Here is a 21,063-nt window from a genome sequence, read left to right on the forward strand (position 1 = left end):
TCCCTATTACTTATTGTTGAGGATACCACCATCCTCCTTATAACCCAGGATCACTAATTGTTAATCCTTGACTCCTCACTCTCATTTACCCTTTCCCTCTCCTCATATATAATCAATTCTCAAGTCCTGTTGTTTCTACCTTTGTAACATCTCTAGTATCTGTCTCCTTTTCTCCCTGGACACTGCCACCACCCTGCTTTAGACCCTTATCACCTCACTCCTGGGCTATGGCAATAGTCATCTGCTTGGTCACCCTACCTCAGGGAGGTCTCCTTATTCCAGTTTATCTGCTACTCAGCTGTCAAATTGATTTTCCTTTTGTGCAGGTTCTGATCAAGTTACCCCCCTATTCAATAAACTCTAGTGGTTTCCTATTGTCTCCAGGATCAAATATAAAAGCCTCTGTTTGGCTTTAAAAACTTTTCAGAACCTGATGCCTTTCTTCCTTTCCAATCTAAATATATACTTTACTTCCCTGCAAGTACTTTGTCACCATTGGGCACTGGCCACCTTGGTGTTCCTAGAACAAGGCATTCTTTCCTTTCTCATCATATCCTGACTTCCATGTATTTCTTTATGTCTCAGCTGAAGTCCCACCTTTCCCAGTCCTTGTTAATCTTAGTGCCTTCCCTCTGTTGATTATTTCCAATTTATTTTGTATAAATCTTGTTTGTACATATTGGTTTTTGCATATTGTCTCCATCATTAGATTGTGAGCTCCTTGAGAGCTGGGGCTGGGGCATTTTGTTTTGTTCTGTTTTGCCTTTCTTTGAATCCTCAGCATTTAACATAATGCCCTGGCATATAGTAGGCACTGAATAAATACTATGTGACTCTCATGATTGGAGACACAGAAATTTCAGTCAGGGGTCAATAACTTATTCCTCATTCCTTATCTCGTGAATTGTTTTTAAGTGAGAGGCACAACATAAAACAAGGCCAAAATCTGCAAAGACAACAACATGGCAGTTCTCTAGAAGAAAATATTCATACTTGATACTTCAGAAGTTTTAATTCCTTGAAAAAGAAAAAAGACTAAAGAAAGAATAAATATACAGACTATAAATATAAGAAAAAACTTCCAAATTGATGAGAAGGGAAGAGTATTAATGAACAAAAAGTGGTAAAGAAATCCTCAGAAAAAGGCATAGAAAAAAATGGAGGAAAAAAAATGAAGAAAAAGAGATAAGGGGAGGAAGGGATTTTGAATTACCCAGGTAATTGAGTGGAGGAAGAAGAAGAAGGGTTGGGGGTGGGGTGGGGCGACAACATTGCAACCATTCAGAAAAGTACTTCCTTGCGTTTGGTTTCTTCTGAATTTCCTCCTTTTCTCTTTTCTGCGACTTTAAAAGTATTACAATTACTTTTTTTGGTAGTTTCATTCTTATTGTTAACTCCTTTCTTGAAGATTCCCTTCCCAATTAATTGGGAAGAAAAAAAGGAGGGAAAAACCCCTTGTAAAGTTTACATGCTACAATTTGTTCAGCCATTCCCAAATTGTCTAAGAAGCAATCTAAGTCCCCCCCCCTCCCCCGCAATATGATAGATACTAGTTCTTTGCTTTATTTCATTTACCACCTTTTAATTCTTCCTTCAGGTTAGGAAATTTTGTTTTCTTTGTCACTATAACCTCCCTGGTATGATAATTTTTTGCTTTTAACATACTTTCTGTATCAGTCACTGCTTGTTGTGACTGTTACAGATAAAAATGAGATTCCTTTGATACCAACTTACCCCACTCCGTTCCTCCATGTTTATTTCTTAACCCAATTTTGAGAAATAGCAACTTACTTCTTTCCCCCTTTCTGTGTTGGTATATTCCTCTTTTTTACCCTCCCTTTTTTTTTACCCCTCTTAAAACCTTTACAGCAGAAACTATACTTTCCCAATACCTGTTTTCCTTTTTTAACTCCCTCATTACCATTTGAAGAGATCTACGTTTATTAGAATGTTAACACTATATCATCATACAGCTTTTTACACACAGAAATTGCCTTGTCTAGATTTCTCTGTACTATTTTGTTTATATTTAAAGTTTCCTCTTAGCGCTGGTCTTCTCCCCCCCCCCCCAAAATGCTTGAAAGTCCTCTGTTCCATTAAAGGCCTATTCTTTTGTTTCCCTGTGGGATTATACTCAGCTTTGTAGGCTAAGTTATTCTTGATAATAAGTTTAAATCATTTGCCTTTTGTAATGCTGTATTCCAAGATCGCCTCTGGTTTTAATAGAATCTTCCAGCACAATTCTTAATACAATCTCCTCTGGTTATAGTATAATCTATCAGGTCTTGGATTATAGTTCCTTGGTACTTGAATTACTTCTTTATGGGTTCTTAAAGTGTGTGTGTGTGTGTGTGTGCGTGCGCGTGCATTTTTTTTGGGGGGGTGAGGGCAGTAAGGGTTAAGTGACTAGCCCAGGGTCACACAGCTACTAAGTGTCAAGTGTCTGAGGCCGCATTTGAACTCAGGTCCTCCTGAATCCAGGGCCGGTGCTTTTATGCACTGCGCCACCTAGCTGGCTCCTAGAGATTGCATTTCTTGATTAAGGTTTATCACTTTCTCTTCTAAACTACTTAGTCTAGTCCAACTCTTTCCTTAAGAGTTTTATTTCATGTTTTGGGGGTTTTTTGTTTTGTTTTGCTTTTAGCCTTTGCTTTATTTTTCTAGGTATTCATTTAGTCCTTCTAGAAAATCTATTTTTTATGTGCTATGGAATTAGATTGTTAGATTTACATCTTTGATACTTGTAGGCTTTTTCTTTGACTCATTCATATCTCCGGTTTTGGTTCCTGAAACAGGGATGTGTGCCAGGGCTAGGATCTGTTCCCTGCTGTACTTTTAGGTGGGTTATTTGGGCCAGTCTTCTCTAGGATTCCCTGGGTTCTTGTGCTGACTGCCACCTCCTGAGATTCGGCTACTTTAATCTTTGAAGTTTAGAGTACTGTATTGTCAGGGCCCTCTCTGGAGATTCAGGACAGGGCATTTTTTTGTTTGTTTGTTTTGTTTTTTTCCATAAAAGTATTTTATTATTTTCCAGTTACATGTAGAGATAGTTTTCAACATTTGTTTTTATAAGATTTCTAGTTTCAAATTTTTCCTCCTTCCTCCCCCCTCCCCAAGAGAGCAAGCAATTTGATTTAGGTTATATATATATACAATCACATTAAACATATTTCTGTATTAGTCATGCTGTGAAAGAAGAATCAGAACAAAAAGGAAAAACCTCAAAAAAGAAAAAAATATATAGAAACAGTATGGTTCAATCTGCATCTAGATTCCATAGTGGGTTTTTTTTGTTTTTTTTTGTTTTTTCTGGATTTGGAGAGCATTTTCCAGCATGAGTTCTTTAGAACTACCTTGGACCATTGTATTGCTGAGAAGAGTCAAGTCTATCACAGTTGATCAACGCACAGTGTTGTTGATGCTGTGTACAATGTTGTTCTGGTTCTGCTCATCATTTCTTACAGCACAATAGTATTCCATTACATTCATATACCACAACTTGTTCAGCCATTCTCCAATTGGTGGGCATCCCCTCAATTTCCAATTCCTTGCCACCACAAAAAAGAACAGTTATAAATATTTTTGTACATGTGGGTCCTTTTCCCTTTTTTATGATCTTTTTGGGGAAAAGACCTAATAGTGCTTTGCTGGATCAAAGGGTATGCACAGCTTTATAGCCTTTTGGTGTAGTTCCAAATTGCTCTCCAGAATGGTTGGATCATTTCACAGCTCTGCCAACAATGCGTTAGTGTTCCAATTTTTCCACAGCTTCTCCAACATTTATTATTTTCCTTTTTTTGTCATATTAGCCAATCTGATAGGTGTCAGGTAGTACATCAGAGTTGTTTTAATTTTCATTTCTATAATTACTAGTGATTTAGAACATTTTTTCAAATGACAATAGATAGCTTTGATTTCTTCATCAAAAAACTGCCTGTTCATATCCTTTGACCATTTCTCAGTTGGGGAATGACTTGGATTCTTATAAATTTGATTTAGTTCCTGCTGTCTTTTAGAAACGAGGCCTTTATCAGAAATACTGGCTATAAAAATTGTTTCACAGCTTTCTGCCTCCCTTCTAATTTTGGATGAATTGCTTCTGTTTGTACAAAACCTTTTTAATTTAATATAATCAAAATCATTCATTTTGCAGTTCATAATAAGGACAGGACATTTGTGATCTCAGAACACTTAGGCAGCCTACAGAACTGGTCATCATTCTGCTGGTTTCTGTAGCTTCCCACTTGAGGCTTTCTGACAAACCTGAGACTATTTCAGGGAAGCCCTTGACTTTTGCTGCCTCTGAATGCAGAGCATTATAAACTATATATGTCCTTGACAATCTCTGATCATTCTGGGATGCTAACCTGTTCCAGCACTGGCTGTGCTGGTGGAGAGGCCTGACTGATTTGTGTGTGTGTGTGTATGTGTGTGTGTGTGTGTGTGTGTGTGTGTGTGTGTGTGTGTGTGTGCGCGCGCAGTTTCAGGGTGGAAGAAATCACTTACCATAATTTCTCATGGAATTTTTTTTATCATTATTCTGGTGTAAACTTAAGAGGTTTGCTAGAGTAGGTATGTGGGATATGGGTAAGCTGCTTCCCATTCAGGCAACCATCTAGTAAAGAAGTCCATGTGCATGCATGTCTGTGTGTGTGCACATGCATGTGTCTCTCTGTGTTTATACACACACCTATACAATGAAAAAAGGTAGAAATGAAGGGAAAATAAAAATATAAGACTTTGATTATATAATCAAGTAGCAATTATTTTTAAATATTTTTGTTAAATATTCCCCAATTACATGTAAATGTTTAACAATTATTTTTAAAATGTTGAGTTACAATTATTTATAAAATGTTGATTATATATGTGAAGTCATACAAAACATATTTTCATGTTAGCCATGTTGCAAAAGAAAATAGACAAAAGAAAAATCAAGTTAAAAAGTATACTTCAATCAACATTCATAGTTCATCAGTTTTTTTCTCTGGAGGTGGATAGCATTTTTCATCAGAGGTCCTTTAGATTTGTCATATATCATTGTCTTCATCAGAGTAGCGAAATCATTCACAATTGATCACAATGTTGCTGTTACTGAGGACAGTGTTCTCCTGGTTCTGCTCACTTCGTTTTGCATGAGTTCATATGTCTTCCCGTTTCTTTTCTGAAACCATCCAGCTCATCATTTCTTACAGCACAATATTAATCACAATCATATACCATAACTTGTTCAGCCAATCCCCAATTGAGTATCCCTTCAAGTTTCAATTCTCTGGCACCAGAAAGAGAGCTGCTGTGAATATTTTTGTACAAATAGGTTCTTTCCCCTTTTCTTTGATCTCTCTGGGATATAGACCTAGTAGTGATATTGCTGGACCAAAGGATATGCACAATTTTATAGCCCTTTGGGAATAGTTCCAAATTGTTCACTAGAATGTTTGGACTTGTTCAGAACTCTACCAATAGTCACATTACTATCCCAGTTTTCCCACATCCCCTTCAACATTTGTCATTTTCCTTTTCTATAATGTTAACTAGTTGTTTTAATTTGTATTTCTCTAATCAGTAGTGATTTAGAGCTTTTTTGTATGTCTATAGATTCAATTTCTTCTTCTGAAAACTCCCTGTTCATATCCTTTGACCATTTATCAGTTGGGGAATGACTCATTTTTATAAATTTTACTCAGTTCTCTGTATATTTGAGAAATGAGGCCTTTATCAAAGAAATTTGCTGTAAAAGTTTTTTCTCAAGTTTCTTCTTTCCTTCTAATCTCAGCTGCATTGGTTTTTTGTGTGTGTGCATGTGTAAAACCTTTTTAATTTGATGTAATCAAAATTATCCATTTTGCTTCCTGTGATTCCCTGTCTCTTGTTTGCTTAGCTGCGATTATTAAAAACCATTTGGTTTCATTAAAAATGAAAAAGAGGATCAATAGAACAGAGTAAACAAAGGCGAATCACAAATAATGGAATTCAACCTGAACACATAAATTAGGTAGGAAAATGTTCCCTATTTGATAATAACTACTAGAGGGGGCCAGCTAGGTAGCACAGTAGATAAAGCACCGGCCCTGGATTCAGGAGGACCTGAATTCAAATCCGGCCTCAGACACTTGATACCTGTTAGCTGGCAAGTCACTTAACCCTCATTGCCCCCCCCCAATAATATATAATATAATAACTACTAGAAAACTGGAAAGCAGTCAAGCAGGCATGAGGCATATTATACCATATTTCACAATAAATCCAAAATGGTATGAACTGAATATTAAAAATCATATTAAAAACTATAAATGAGAAGATATACTTTTCACAGCAACAGGTAAGAAATGAATTCTTAACCAGGGAGACAGAGGCAATTACAAAAAAATAAAACAGATAATTTTAAATACATGAAATTGGAAAGCTTCTGTGCAAGTAAAATGAATACATCTAGAATATTGAAGCAAGTTGACTAAAGAAACTTTTTTCCCCAAATATCTTTGATATGGGTTTATTATTGATGATTTTTAGACCGCTTATCAATGTACAGAAAGTTCTTGCTTTATATAAGTCCTCATCACATAAATTGTACTTTAAATAAAGAATTCTGAAAGAAATCCACATTCAAAAAAAATGTATGAAAAGTCCTTGTGCAAAGCAGAGGCTGTGCAGTAAGGCGCTATGTGATTCAGGAAGTGTAATCAACAGTGGCAAACTGAGAAGCCTAAGTTAGTTTCCCTGTATCTGCAGACAGTGAATACTATTCCTCTCTCCCTGTGTTCAGTTGTGGTCCTTATATTTTCACCGTGACTGGTAGCAAACATGCTTTCGAGAGGAAAAGTGAACCATCTCACAAACGTAAGCCAGTAGACTTAGAAATGAAAATAATTAGAAAATATAAAAGACAAAAATTCATTGATAGAACACAAACTTAGTCTTGGGATATTACTTATCTTCAAGCACCATAGTGAAGGATGCTGCCTCTGTAACGGAACAGGCAAAAGGCGGTGCTTACATGAAATCTGCTTATCTGTTGGCACAAAAAAGAAGGTGCTGTTCTAGAGATGGAGAAAGCATTAACTATGTAGATGGAAGACTGGGCTCTGAAGAATATTCCTTTAAGCTTAATGACAATTCAAGGTGCAAAGCCTCTTCGAAGATTTAAAGGAACACAGGTATTTACAGCAAGCAGTGATTTAAAAAACTTTTGTATCAGGAAGTGATACATTTCTTTTCTTTTCTTTTCTTTTTTTTTGACAGGACCAAAAATTGATTTTTAATGATAAATTACAACTCCCAACACAGGGTGGGTAATGGGACAAAAGCTGGATTGTCTGTGGGTTTGTGTTGTGCTGATGGTCTACTCAGGGGCTGGGGCTCTGGGCCCAATGCTAGGAGCCTTAGGGCACTCTGGGAGGGCAGCAGGGCTTTTTTTTATTGCAGGGGAAGCAGTAGGGTGATGCTTTTAAACATAGCGTTGCTGCTGCTTCTTGGTGGCTGCCTTTCTGGCCAGGTCCTTGGCCTTCTCAGTTGCTGCCTTAGCTGTTTCAACCAGTGTCTTAGAAGGAACTTCACGTTGCAGTTTGGCCAAGATGTACTCAAAGCCTTTGATGGTCTTGGTCACATTACTTTTGAATCTAGCTAGGCCAAACTCCTGAACAGCTCTGGAGACCCCAAACAAACTGGAGGAGACCCAGGCCTCCCGTCAGATTTCAGTCCAGCCACTGTTTTCAGGGTTCACACAGTAAATACATCTTTCCTCCACCACCATCAGCTGAGCATGGTTGATGTTCCAGGTAAAAGTGGTCATGGTCTGGTTTTGTGGGTCCACGATAGAGTCTTTGAGGATATACACTGAGTGGGCTACATTAGCAGGAAAGAAGCACTCCGCCCAGCAGGGCATCCTGTTAGTCTTTGTGAGCAGCTGCCCGGACAGCAGCTTCTGGTCAGAAGTCACCTCTAGGTGCACGATGTACTCCATCAGCACATGCTTGCTGTAGGAATTGGGGTAATGCTGCCAGAAGGCAGCAAACACTTGGTCCCAGGAACTCTGGAGCATGCTCTGTCCCAGGAAATACTTCACCATCATCCTGGCAGGGGTTGGCATCTGGGCAGCGTTAGGGGTCATACTGCATGGGGGGGGTTGGGGTAGGGAGAGAACGGTCACAGGGTTCGTGCTCTCTGTCACTGTCCCAAAGCAGCCGCCATGAGGAGGGGGTGTCAGGAAGTGAGACATTTCAAGGCATGCTAATTACTGTACTCTACATTTGCCCAGGTACTTGCAGCTTTTGATGCAGATTAGGGAGATTTCTGGAAGTCCTGTAATATTTATTATGCAATCTGGAATATTGTTAAGGCATGGAAAGATATAACATAGATGTAACATGTATGAAGAGAGTATGGAAAAATATGTGCTCAAAGTTGGTTCTGGTGGATTTGACCAAGATGAAAGGTTTGAAGAAGTAACAAGATTGCAAAATGAGCACAAGAATTGGAACTAGAAGTGGATGAGAATGATGTGGAGCAGTTGATTGAGTCTCATGGAGAAGAACTGTCAAATAAGGATTTGATTGAGCTGTTAGTTACAAAAATTTCAGAAGGGAAGCTTCCAAACTGAGATTGAACCAAAAAGGTTCACCATGAAACAGTTGGTAGAAGTATTTCATCATTTGAATAATTTTCTTTCTTGTATTGAAAAGATGGATCCAAAAACTTTAAGATTTTTAAAATTTCAAAGACTAGTTGAGGATAATATTGCTTGCTATTGTCAGATACAGGAGGAAAAAATGAGAGCCACTGGCTTCATTTAAAAAAAACCAACAACGCATACTTTTGTCATCAACATCATATATATTTACCTTTCATTAAATAATTCTGTTTATCATGATACAGTATTTAATGTCTGCATTTTAGTACATTTTATGACTTACATTAAGTTATTTTGTGTATGCCTTTGTTATATATGATAACTGAAGTGTGTGGGTAGGGGCAAATTCACAATTATATAACAGAGAACAAGATCAAAAGCCCTATTCCATTAGAAAAGTGGTCAAAGCATATGTGATAATGATTCTCAAGTAAAACACTCACCTATTAACAACCATGTGTAAGAATGCTTGAAATCACTAATAATAAAAGAAATGCAAATCAAAACAATTCTGAGTTATCACCTCACAGCTAGCAAATTGGCAAAGATGAATAAAGATGAAAATAGTCAATGTTGGTGGGGCTGTTAAAGATAAGAACACTAATGCATTTTTGTTGGAGCTGTGAATTAGAACCATCATTCTGGAAAGCAATTTGCAATTATTCAAATAAAGTGGCTACAATGTACATAGCTGTTGAGTCAGATATTCCATTGCTGAGCATTTATCCCACAGAGATCATTAGAAAAAATAAAAGACTACATATATACCAAAATCTTTATAGCATTATTTTTTTGTGGTAGCAAGGAACTAGAAACAAAGTATGTGCCTGTCCACTGGGGAATGGCCATATAAATTGTGGTATGTGAATGTAATGGAATATTATTACTCTGCTTTGAGAAACAGTGAACATCATAAATACAGTGATTCAGAGAAAATTAACATGAACCTATTCAAAATGAAGTAAGCAGATCTAGAAAAGCAATATACACCAGCGACTACAGCAGTGTAAATTGAAAGACCAGCAACCACAAAACAATGAAATCTGAATGATTTGCCATCGCACACAAATGTTCCAACTCCACGTTCATGAACTCTAAAAAATTCCTTTATCTGATCATAGTCTATTGTCTTTCTATGTCTCCTTCTGCCCAGCAATTCCAAACATTGTTCTTCATCCTCACCATGATCTCCAACATTTCCATACTCCTTTTTCCCCTAGGCTATCACCCTTGCACTGGCTATACTCTCCTCCTTTCCCTATCTTTATCCCTTGGTGATTCAGTTCAACTCTACACTGTCCTCTTCTCTCAAGTCCTTTGCCCTCTTGTCCTACCACAAATCTCACCCTTCTAAGCTCCAAATTTTGATTATTATCAGCATCCACTGCTTTGGGTTCTATTCATATGCTGCTGAATGAAGCTGGCAAAAATTACAAATCCATGTTGATATGAATCTGTATCTGTTATAGACTTATATAATCTTAACTGGGTCCTCACTGTAGCAAGGCAGTCATTTTACATCAGCCTAATGGATTCACTATCCTACTAACCGCTGTAGCTTTTTGAAGTCTTTTTGTTATTCAAACCTCTACCTTGCATGTTTTACTGGGGAAAAAAATTGAAGCCATTCACCAAGAGTTTCCCCTATTTGTCCTCTTCATCTCCCATTAACCAGGTACCTTATACCTCATTCTCCTCCTTTGTCAATCGCACATGAAGTGGTGGCCCTTCTCCTTATATCTCTACGTACACCCTCAATCCTTTTCTTTCTCTCACTTATCTTCCATCTCTTCCTATCTGTTGGCTACTTCCCTGTGGCTTACAAACATTCCTGTGTCTCCCTCATCCTTAAAAAATTCTCACTTTATCCATCTCTCCCCAATAGCTATCATCCTATAGCTGTGCTCACTTTCATGGCTAAACTCCTTGACAAGGCCATCTACAATCAGTGCCTCCACTTCCTTTCTTCTCTTTTGAACTCTTCAGACTGGTTTCTTTTCAACTGTAACTCATCATTCAATTGAAACTTCTCTCTCCAAAATTATCGGTCATTTTCTTGATTGCTAGATCTAATGGTGTTTTCTCAATCCTCATCCTTCTTGACGTTCCTGTTGCCTTTAATACTATTGATTACCTTCTTCTCCTGGATAGTCTCTTTAGGCTATTTTTTTAAACACTGCTTTCTCCTGATTCTCCTATCTCTCTGACCACCCTTCAGTCTTTGTTAAGTTATGTGCACTAACTGTGGCTATCCTTCAAGATTCTATCCTGGGCCCTGCTCTTTTTCCTTTATACTGTCTTGCATGGTGATGTCATGAGTTTCCATGGGTTCAGTTATCTCTATGAAGATGATTCCCAAACCTATACATCTAGCGGTAGTCTCTCTTCTAAGCTATATGGTCTCACAACACCAACTACCTTTTGGACATTTTAAATAGAAATCCTGCTGGCATTTCAAAGTCAACATGTTCAAAATAGAAGTTATCTTTACTCATTAAACTATCCCTTCTTTTCAGCCTATTAAGTCACCCAAGTTTGCAACCTCATTGCCACTAACACCACAGTTGTCAGATCTTGTAATTTCTACCTTCATAACATACAGATACCACCCTGAAATTAAGACCTCTTCACTTCATACCTAGGCAATTGTGGTAACTTCCAAATTGGCTTCCCTGCCTTAAGTCTCTTCCCATTCTAATCCAGTCTTTATATGCTTTAATTTCCTCTCCACAACTGCAGTTCAGCTATGCTGGATGTTCTTTTACTATTATGTGGCGGTGCCTCTCCTGTCCATGTGTCTTTGCATTGGATTCCCCACATGTCTGGAATGCTCTCCTTCCTCACCTCTATCTCTTAGATTCTTTAGCTTCCTTTAGGACTCAAAAGGCAGGAAGCCTTTTCCTGACCCTTTCTTCCTACTTCTAAGAGCCTTCTGTCTGAGATTATCTTCCATTTACTCAATATATGGGGGGGGGTGTATACACACACATATATATATTTTTAAATATATATATATATATATATACACACACATATATGTTAGTGTGCATATGTATGTATTTAGATATACATATAATTATATACAAGTCTCCCTATTAGACTATGAGCTTCTTGAGACCAGTAACAGTGCTTTTGTCTTTCTTTGTATTTGAAGCTCCTAGTACAGTGACTGGCATATATTGGGTACTTCTCAAGTGTTTGTTGATTGAGTGACATATCTCTGTCTTCATTTACATATCAGAGAACTCAGACTCTGAGATGTATAGTTTACAAACCTTTGGTCTTTATTATTCCTTACTTCTGAATCAGACTTTCTAGCATATATCTTGCCTATGCCTGCCTTTGCATTGAAGTTTCCATGTATAAATCTGTTTGAATATTTAATTTGGAGGGTCTTCTTAGAATTTTTTCATCTTCTCTAACAGATTTTGGTATATAGGCTGCAGCTTTTTTTTTTTTTTTCCTCAAAATGAGGGCTTTTTTGGCAAGTATTTATCATGGGTACTTGAATACAAGATGACCACATGTCCCATAAACTGATAGTTCATGGTGTTTTTGAGCATACAACAAAATTAACCTATACACATAAATTTTGAGCTAGGAAGAATCTTAGAAGTCATTGTATCCAGTCTTCCTTATTTTATAGATGAGAAAACTGAGGCCCAGAGAGGCTGAATGATTGCCCATGGTCACACACTGGTAGTAAGTGGCAGAGATAGGAATCCAGACTCTCTCATTTCCAGTCTCTTAACCTTTTTACTGTACCATGCTGCCTCTCCTTTGTTTTTTTCTCCAAGAAACAGCTGTGAACCATCTATCCATTTAGCCCTAATTTCCTTTGTTTTCTAGTTTCTCTTATTGTGAGCATGTCAAAATTGATACACTTCAGTTCCTCTAGTACTATGCCTATTTAGTCAATTGTCAAGTATCTCATAAGTGGATTGCCAGTAGCTAAGTTAATGTTTAAGATGATCTTCAAACTTTGTTCTGCACACCACCTGCCTCTTTTCTGTCATTGCAGAAGCAGAAGGGAAAAGACTAAGCCCTATCCTAATACAAACATGAGTTAAAAGAAGGATACCTCTGAGGGCAGCTAGGTGGCACAGTGGATAAAGCACCAACCCTGAGTTTAAATTCACCTCAGATACTTGATGCTTAAGTAGCTGTGTGACCCTGGGCAACTCACTTAACCCTCATTGCCCCACCAAAAAAAATAAAGAAAGAAAGAAGAAGGATACCTCCTATCCCCACTATTATTTGACATTGTTTTAGAGATGCTAGCTTTAGCAAAAAAGGCAAGAGAACAAAGTCAAAATTATAAACTTTGTCAGAATAGAAACCAAAATAACTTTTTTTTTAGACAACATCCTGATGTATGTCGAAAATCTCAGAGAATCAGTAAAGAAACAAATTGAGATGATTGATTAATAATTTGGAAGAAACAATCAGTATTGTGTACTTTTTAGTCTAGAGGTCTGTCAGAAACATTTATTATCTAATCCAACTTAAGTATTAAAATATTATTAGATATAATCTAATTCTAAGCATAATCTATGCTTGAGAGAAATTTTGCAACTGATTTTGCAAAATTTTGCAATTTTCCTCCCTTTCTTACTTCTACTCTTCCTTCCCTCTCCTTTTCCATCTTCCTTCCTTTTTTCCTTTATCATTCCTTCCTTCCCTCTCTTCTTCCCTTCCTTTTTCCTCTCTTTCTGCCTTTCACATTTTAATTAACAAGAATTTATTTTCACTCCCTGCTATCCTACCCCTTAATTTAAAATAAGAAAAACCCTTTTAACAAATCATGCATCAATTCCTAAAAGGTACTAACAAAAAAACAGGAAGAAATAAGAGAAATTCCATTCAAAATAACAGCAAAATGCTTAACATTTCTGGAAGTTAATCTGTCAAGACCCAATATTTTTGTAGGAACATCTATAAAACATTCTTTACAGAAATAAAGGGAAATGAATAATTAAAGAGATCTTCACTGTTCATGGTTGGGCAGTGCCTCAATTATAATAAAAGTGATAATACTACCTAATTTATAGCTATGGTGCAGTACCAACCAAATTAATGAAGGGGTACATTTAGAATTAGAGAAAATAAAATGCATTTGGAAAAATAAAAGGTCTAGAATCTCAAGGGAAATGATGACATAAAGTACAAAAGAAAGGGGCTTTATATTACCAAACCTAAGACTACCTTAGTAAATAGTAGTCATCAAACCTATTTGGAACTGGTTTAAAAAAAAAAAGTAGGTCAATGGAATAAACTATAATTAAACAATAACAAGCAACTGAAAATAGTGGTCCAGTGTTTGAAAAATTCAAGAACACAAATTATTGGGGAAAGGACTTTCTTTTTTGAAAAGAACTTCTGAGAAAACTGGAAGGCAATTTGGTAGAAATTAATCTAGCACTTTTTGTTTGGTTGTTTTTTTTTGGTTTTTGGTTTTTTTTAGGCAATGGGGGTTAAGTGACTTGCCCACGGTCACACAGCTAGTAAATGTCAAGTGTCTGAGGCCGGATTTGAACTCAGGTACTCCTGAGTCCAGGGCCGGTGCTTTAACCACTGCGCCATCTAGCTGCCCCCAATCTAGCACTTTTTAATATGTATCACAGTGGGCTTCAATTGAATATACAACATGAATATAAAAGCTCCACTTCATAATTAATTAAGGGGGTGAATTCTAACCCGGAAAAGGGTAAAACAAATTACAAAATACAAAATAGACAATTTTAATTATGTAAAAACTTAAAGTTTTTATTGGATTAAAACCAATAAAGGTAGAATTAGAATGGGGAAATATTTGCATTAACTATAACCTAGTAAGTCTGATATCCAAAATATCCAAAGAATCGACAATTAATATATATTACTAAGAGGGGGCGGCTAGGTAGCGCAGTGGATAAAGCACCGGCCCTGGAGTCAGGAGTACCTGAGTTCAAATCCGGCCTCAGACACTTAACACTTACTAGCTGTGTGACCCTAGGCAAGTCACTTAACCCCAATTGCCTCACTAAAAAAAAAATATATATATATATATATATATATATAAGAGCCATTCCCCAGTGGATAGTGGTCAAAGGAAATGAAGAAATGGCATAGTGTAAAGTTTTCAAAAGAACATTTGAAGTCTACAAATGGTTCATGAGAGCAATCAGACAATAAATATTAAGTGCTTAGTGTGTTCCAGGCACTATGTCAAATGCTAGAAATACGAAGAAAAAAACCAGTATCTTCCAAAAATTTCAAAGTGGGTGCTTATCAGTTGCAAAATGACTGAAAAAACAAACAAACAACGTTTTTTGTATGAAATAATGCTCTATTACTGTTCTTTATGAATATAAAGAAACCTAAGAAACATGGAAAAAGGTTTCTCTTAATTCATACAGAATGAAATAATAAGAATACTATCACAGGAACTATAAACATGTAAATGAAATTATCATTAAAGGGAAATTTAGGTCTGAATAATGGAAAAACCAGTGTTGGTTCTAGAGAAGAGAGAAATGAAGAGAGCCAAAAGTGATTAGAACAAAATTATATATATATATATATATATATATATATACATATATATATATATAAGATTTCTGTATTACATAATATAAAATTATTCTACATGTATGTGTAATTGTTGGCATAGAAATATAGTGTGCATCTAGCTTCCTTCTCTGTAGGATAGAATACAAGGCCATGCCCAGGACAGAAATAGACACTAATTGCAATCACTGTGCCATACTCTTTCAGCAAGCATCCCTGTTGTGACCACCTCGGGCCATAGTCTCCATTGCCCATAGCTTAGGGCAAAGGTTTTGTTCTGATATTCTCAGCAGTAGAAAGTAGCTGTGTGTGTGTGTGTGTGTGTGTGTGTGTGTGTGTGTGTGTGTGTGTGTGTTTGAAGCAACAGTAGGAAGAAACAGATACTATATCAGTTACAAGTGGCACAAAAATTCCTATTGCCGCTAGCACCTACCATGTACATTCAAACAGGTTAGCACTGGGTTAGTGACCTCAGAATGTTTGTGTGTCTGGAAGGTGTAGGGGAGGCAGTAGAACTCTTTGGAATTTATCCCAGTGCTTCTTTATTAGTCATCCAGTTCATGGTGCTGCAGTTTGGTGCATTTGGTGCCTACTCTCTAAAAAGCGACTTGTCAGCCCTGTGATGCTGTTGTATATTTAAAATTGAATTCTCTGCCTCATCTCGTTTCTATTTAATTCCTACTTTATGACAGAATATGATTGTTATCCTTTCACATTTTATCCAAATAGATTGCAAAGATATGGCAGGCATGCACTGTCTTGCTAAAGTATAATTAAACATTCCTTCTTCACTGAAATGGAGTTATTCCCTTATATCTATTTACACAAACATATATTTATACTGCTTAGGTCCAAGAAGTCTCAAGAGCAAAAGCTGAATAAAAATCTATACTAGAAGAGGTTTCAGCTTTAAGGCATGAAGAGCTTACAGCTTTTTAATATAAATTGTTCCCAGAATCCATGTCACAGCTCCTTATATGGTGCTGCTTTTTTCCTCTTAGTTGCTATGACAACAGCAGCACTGCACCATTCATCAGCTCCAGACCTGGGCTGCATTGCTAGTCTTCCGTGTTACTCCTGAATGTTAAGAAGAACATCCGTGAATCATTCATTCTGCTAATACTGCGCCATTAGAAACCTAGAAACCAGTTTTTCCAGCAGTTTGTTCTAACTGAAGGGCAAACTGAACTGCGCAATAGAGAAACTGTGCAAAAATACTTCTTTTTTTTCTAAAGGAGGCATACCGTGTACATCGCTGCAGCATTCTGATAGAAAACCCTTCTAAGGCTGAGCTATCATCTGCTGTAAATGAAAGACTTACAAAAAAGCAGGTGAGGTTGTTGGGGTAGTAGATACCTTGGGGAACATCTTGTGCTTTGGGACCACGTTTGACATCAGCTGCAAAAGAAGTATCACCTGTAACGAACAGCGAGATTTCTGGCCGTGTAAAGAGCTAACGAGAGAAGAGAAAGGTGTGGATCGTCACTGAGGAGCCAGCTCTGATGGCAACGTTATCTGTGGATAAGAAAGAGGCTTTTGGGTGCATTGGGAAAAAGATTACAGGTTATTGATTTATGAAGAAGGAAAACTAAAGCCTGTGAGTATACTGAAGGGAGAATTAATTGTCTGTGCTTGGATTCTGGCTTTCAGAGCTTTTAGGCCTACTTTGAGCTCTGTAGAAAAATCAATGTAGAGTAAGAAAATTTGACAAGACAATCAGAGTTTTCAAAGGAAGCCATTAAGAGATTATCATTAAAGTTACCTATTAAATTTTATATTAAATGATTTTGATAAATTCTTTTCTTTTGTAAAATACTATGGCCCAAATAAAATAGTATCATAGTTGTAAAAAGAAAATTCTGTCACTAAGGAGGTAGATAAGTAACTTATTTATTACAATTTTTGAAGGTCAGATTGCTTCTTTTTTTTGATCCTAAGACTAAAATAGATATTTTTTTTCTCACTGCAGCATCCTTGCAACTGAGATTTCATTTATGATAGTAGTATAGAAACCTGCAATTCAGTTTGCATTCATCCTGACCATGTAAAATACTCTTTTCTGTTTCTTTTCAAATTGCATGGCCTGCATAGTTTGGAAATTTTTGTTAGCTTTGAACTTGTTGGTAACATTGATTTTTTAAAATTGTTATTTTTACTGTGTAAATTTAGAATAAACTAGAGGTCCACCTTCTTATTGTTTTTTTTTAATTGTTTGGTAATTACTATCATAAGAGAAATTAGATTTGCAGATTGGATATTCTTAAAAAAAGCATAATATCCACTTTATGGCTTCTAATTAACTTTCTCTTTTTAGGTTTTAGGCAAATCATGGTTACTTAGAAATAGAGTACAAGTAGTAAACTTGGTTTTTAAAGATTAGAAGATTTGAAGTATGATCTTACAGCTTCCTCCTAAAAATCCCTTTCATCAATGCTTCGGCATTCTCATTTCTTTCAGTTGTTCATTTTCTTGAATTGAAAGATTATATTCTCAAATTCACATTGCTTCAAAGAATATTGCTTTTAGGGAGGCAACTCTCCAATTTACATATTGACCAAAAATTTTGATTTTGTTACTTTGCCATTACCCAATTATTTTTATTGCTACATCCATTTTGGTAAAAATTATCTCGAGTACCAAATGTGCATTTGCAACACGAACAAGAATCCTGTAGCCTGACTAAGATAATGTACTAAAATAAAATAGGAATGTTAATCACATATATTGCATGCTGAGGTATTTCATTTTTAATGGGATTCTTTTTTCCATTTAATACTCCCTTTCAAAGAACTTTTCAAAAATAAAATGTTAGAATTTGAACCAATACCAAAAATATTTTTATTTACAATTAAATAACCTTGAGGCTTGAGAGGCTTGAGAGTAGATCTCTTCTTATTCATTTCCTTTCTCTTTTTGTATTCTTAAAATATACAAAATAAGCCTGTCTGAAATTGTGAGTTCCAATAATATTATTATAGACTTAACTAAGCACTTTTTATTTTGAATTACCAAATTACTTTCATTGAAAATCCTGTGAAACTCTTCATACCTTTTACATTGAATGTGTGCCTTGCAAACACAATCAAGGCATTCCTGAATGGTTGTATTGTTCCTTAACAGTGTATAAATCAATTTTTGTAAATTAAATAATTTTAAATGTACTAGATATATTTACTATTTAAAAAAACTCTAAAATAAGCTTTAAAAAAATCAGTCCTTAGTTTAGTAAATCAAGATTTCTTATAAAATCACATGTGTGTATGTCCAGGGCACACTAAAAGTCTCTCAGCATGTAGAGGCTCAGATTGCATATTTAACTGTCCCATACTATGGAACTATAGGCCATCCACTTGATTTCAAGAGATTTGAAATAGTCAGATTTGCTGTCTTTTACCTCAACTGGAACATATGTTTAAAAGTAAAGCCCTATTTGCACTATATACTAGAAATAGAAGTGATGGAAGAAATGATAATGAAATTGTCTAAAATTATAAAATGTTCTTCTCTGTTGAAACTTGCAAATACTTTCCTTGAGACACCCCTAGATATCTGGTAATGGGGTGACATCACAGACAAGTTTATGTTCTCTTAGTCTGGAAATAAGCACCGTGTTTTTATCAGAAATGAGACTGGAATCCTCTCTGTATTTCACATTCATGAAGCACTTTAAGGCTTCTCTCCCTTCTCTCTCTTCTACTTTCCAAGACTGAGAGAGAAGGTATGAAGACTGGTTCAAACTGGAGAAAAGAACTGGAAGGATGTTAGACCCCTTAGAGACAATAGGTGATTGAAGCAGGTTAGAACTGGTACTAAAGAGATGAATCACATCCTAATGGTTCTGTCTATACCATATATGAGAAAATAATGACAGATGTGCTCTATTAGTCCTAGAGGGAAATTTTTATGTGAGAGGAGTGGTAGAACTTCAAATGAATAAATGAATTAATGCATGAATTTTTAAGAAATACTTTTAAAGTATATGCAATGGAACAAGCACTTTGCTAAACACTAGGGATACAGATTCAGAAGTGAGACAGCCTTGTTCTCAAGAAATCTGCACTCATGAGGAGATAGTACACATAGAGGATTGGTAGCCAGGGTATAGAGCATGTAAGCAGTCAAAAGATAAGAAGTCACTTCATAATAATAATAAAAACAATAATAAAGATAACTACCATTGGTATAAGACTTCAGGTTTGCACTTTATAAATATTATCTCATTTTATCCTCATTGATCCTGAGAGGTAGGAGCTATTATTATCCCTACCCAACTTGTGGCACTGTGGATAAAGCATTGACCCAGGAGTTGGGAAGACCTGAGTTCAAATGTGGCCTCAAACACTTATTAGCTGTGTGACACTGAAGAAATCACTTACCCCTCTTTGCCTCAGTTTCCTCATCTGTAAAATGAGCTGGAGAAAGAAACAGCAAACCATTCTATTATCATTACCCAGAAAACCTCAGATGGGGTCAGAAAGAGTTATACAAGACTGAAAGGATTGAACAACCACAAATACCTTCCAAGGTTGTTGAGGGGTGATGTTTGTAAAATACTTAGCACAGTGCCTGGCTATAAAAGGTACTTGACAAATACTTGTTTATTTCCTTCTTTCTTTTTACAGAGGAGAAAACCAAGGCAGATAGCAGGTAAATGACTTGCTCAGGGCACAGAGTGTCTGAGGTCAAATTTGAACTCAGGTCTTCCTAATTTCCTGTTCAGTGCTTTATTTCTTGTGTTATCTAGCTGCCATAGAGCTCCATATAGCAGCTAAGTGACAAGCCTTTTCTGGGAATGATGGGAGTATTAGATTGATTACTGTGCCCAGAACAAGAAGTAGAGAGCAGGAAAGGGGAAAGTACACTTTGATTCCAGGATAGCCTATGGCAAAATGGTTGGTTTGAATGTCTGGGTGGTATGTAAAACACAGTCTAATGATCTGGCCTGAGGCCTAGGGCTGGTTAGATATGGTACACTAGTTTAATTTGCACTTAGTCACTAATCTAGGCAGTTTGGCCCCAGGATAGTAGATCCAAAACTAAGCAAATTAACTCCCCTCGGGACTGGGAGGTTGTTTTTTGGTGGTTCAGTTTTAAGGTGTTCTTCCAGATGTTGAGATGAAGGGAATTCTAAAGCACTTTTATTGGAAGGGCAATTAGGTGGCACAGTGGATAGAGTACCAGGCCCGGAATCAGGAAGACTCCTTCCTGAGTTCAAATGTGGCCTCAAATACTTACTAGCTGTGTGACCCTGGGCAAATAACTTTATCCTGTTTGCCTCAGTTTTCTCATCTATAAAATGAGCTGGAGAAGGAAATAGCAAATTACGCCAATATCTTTGCCAAGAAAACCTCAAATGGGGTCAGGTAGAGTCAGACACAACTGACTATGCTGATCTGGCCACTGTGCATACCCCCTGTGGAGATATCAGCTTCCTATTGTTTCTGAATGCAGCATAGGGTCCAGATCCAGGAACATAGACTTAGGGCTGGTAGTGATCTTAGAACTCATAAAGTCCATAGCCTTCTCTTCTGGCCCCTAGTTTTTCTTTTCTCCCCACACCCCACCCCCCACGCTGGCCAAGGAAAATACATCTAACAAGAGGAACTAGGCTTAGAGATGTGAATTGACATATATGAAGTCATTCAAGTAGTAAACCAGGATGGGATTCAAATCTAGGTCCTCTGACTCTAAATTTAGTAGACTTTCTGCTGGGCCATGCTGATGCCCTTTTAAAAACTCTTGCATCACAGAAGTGACCAGGCCCACACTTGAGGACTTGACTTTGGTCTTGATCTGAAGATGCAGTGTCAGGAAATGAGTCACTAAACTCTTGGTTGGTCTTCCTTTAAGTGTTCTGTGACTTCAGTTTCATTGCAGGTGCATTA

At 36.7% G+C, this 21,063-nt stretch overlaps 1 protein-coding gene and 1 pseudogene across 11 annotated transcripts in view; one reads left to right on the forward strand and one right to left on the reverse strand.

The window, feature by feature from the left end:
* Window positions 1–21,063, forward strand: part of TANC2 (tetratricopeptide repeat, ankyrin repeat and coiled-coil containing 2) — a 558,975-nt gene that overhangs the window by 223,972 nt on the left and 313,940 nt on the right. For 2 of the 11 annotated variants that reach the window (XM_044000445.1, XM_044000446.1), the window contains exon 1: window positions 16,225–16,775. The exons of the other annotated variants lie outside the window; for them this stretch is intronic. The gene's annotated coding sequence lies outside the window, so the exon portion shown is untranslated. Of the gene's footprint in view, window positions 1–16,224; window positions 16,776–21,063 lie in introns of those variants that run through there. 11 annotated transcript variants of the gene reach the window in all.
* On the reverse strand, window positions 7,448–8,068 carry LOC122753207 (annotated as a pseudogene).

Source organism: Dromiciops gliroides, chromosome 4 (assembly GCF_019393635.1).
Source record: "Dromiciops gliroides isolate mDroGli1 chromosome 4, mDroGli1.pri, whole genome shotgun sequence".
NCBI lineage: Eukaryota > Metazoa > Chordata > Mammalia > Microbiotheria > Microbiotheriidae > Dromiciops > Dromiciops gliroides.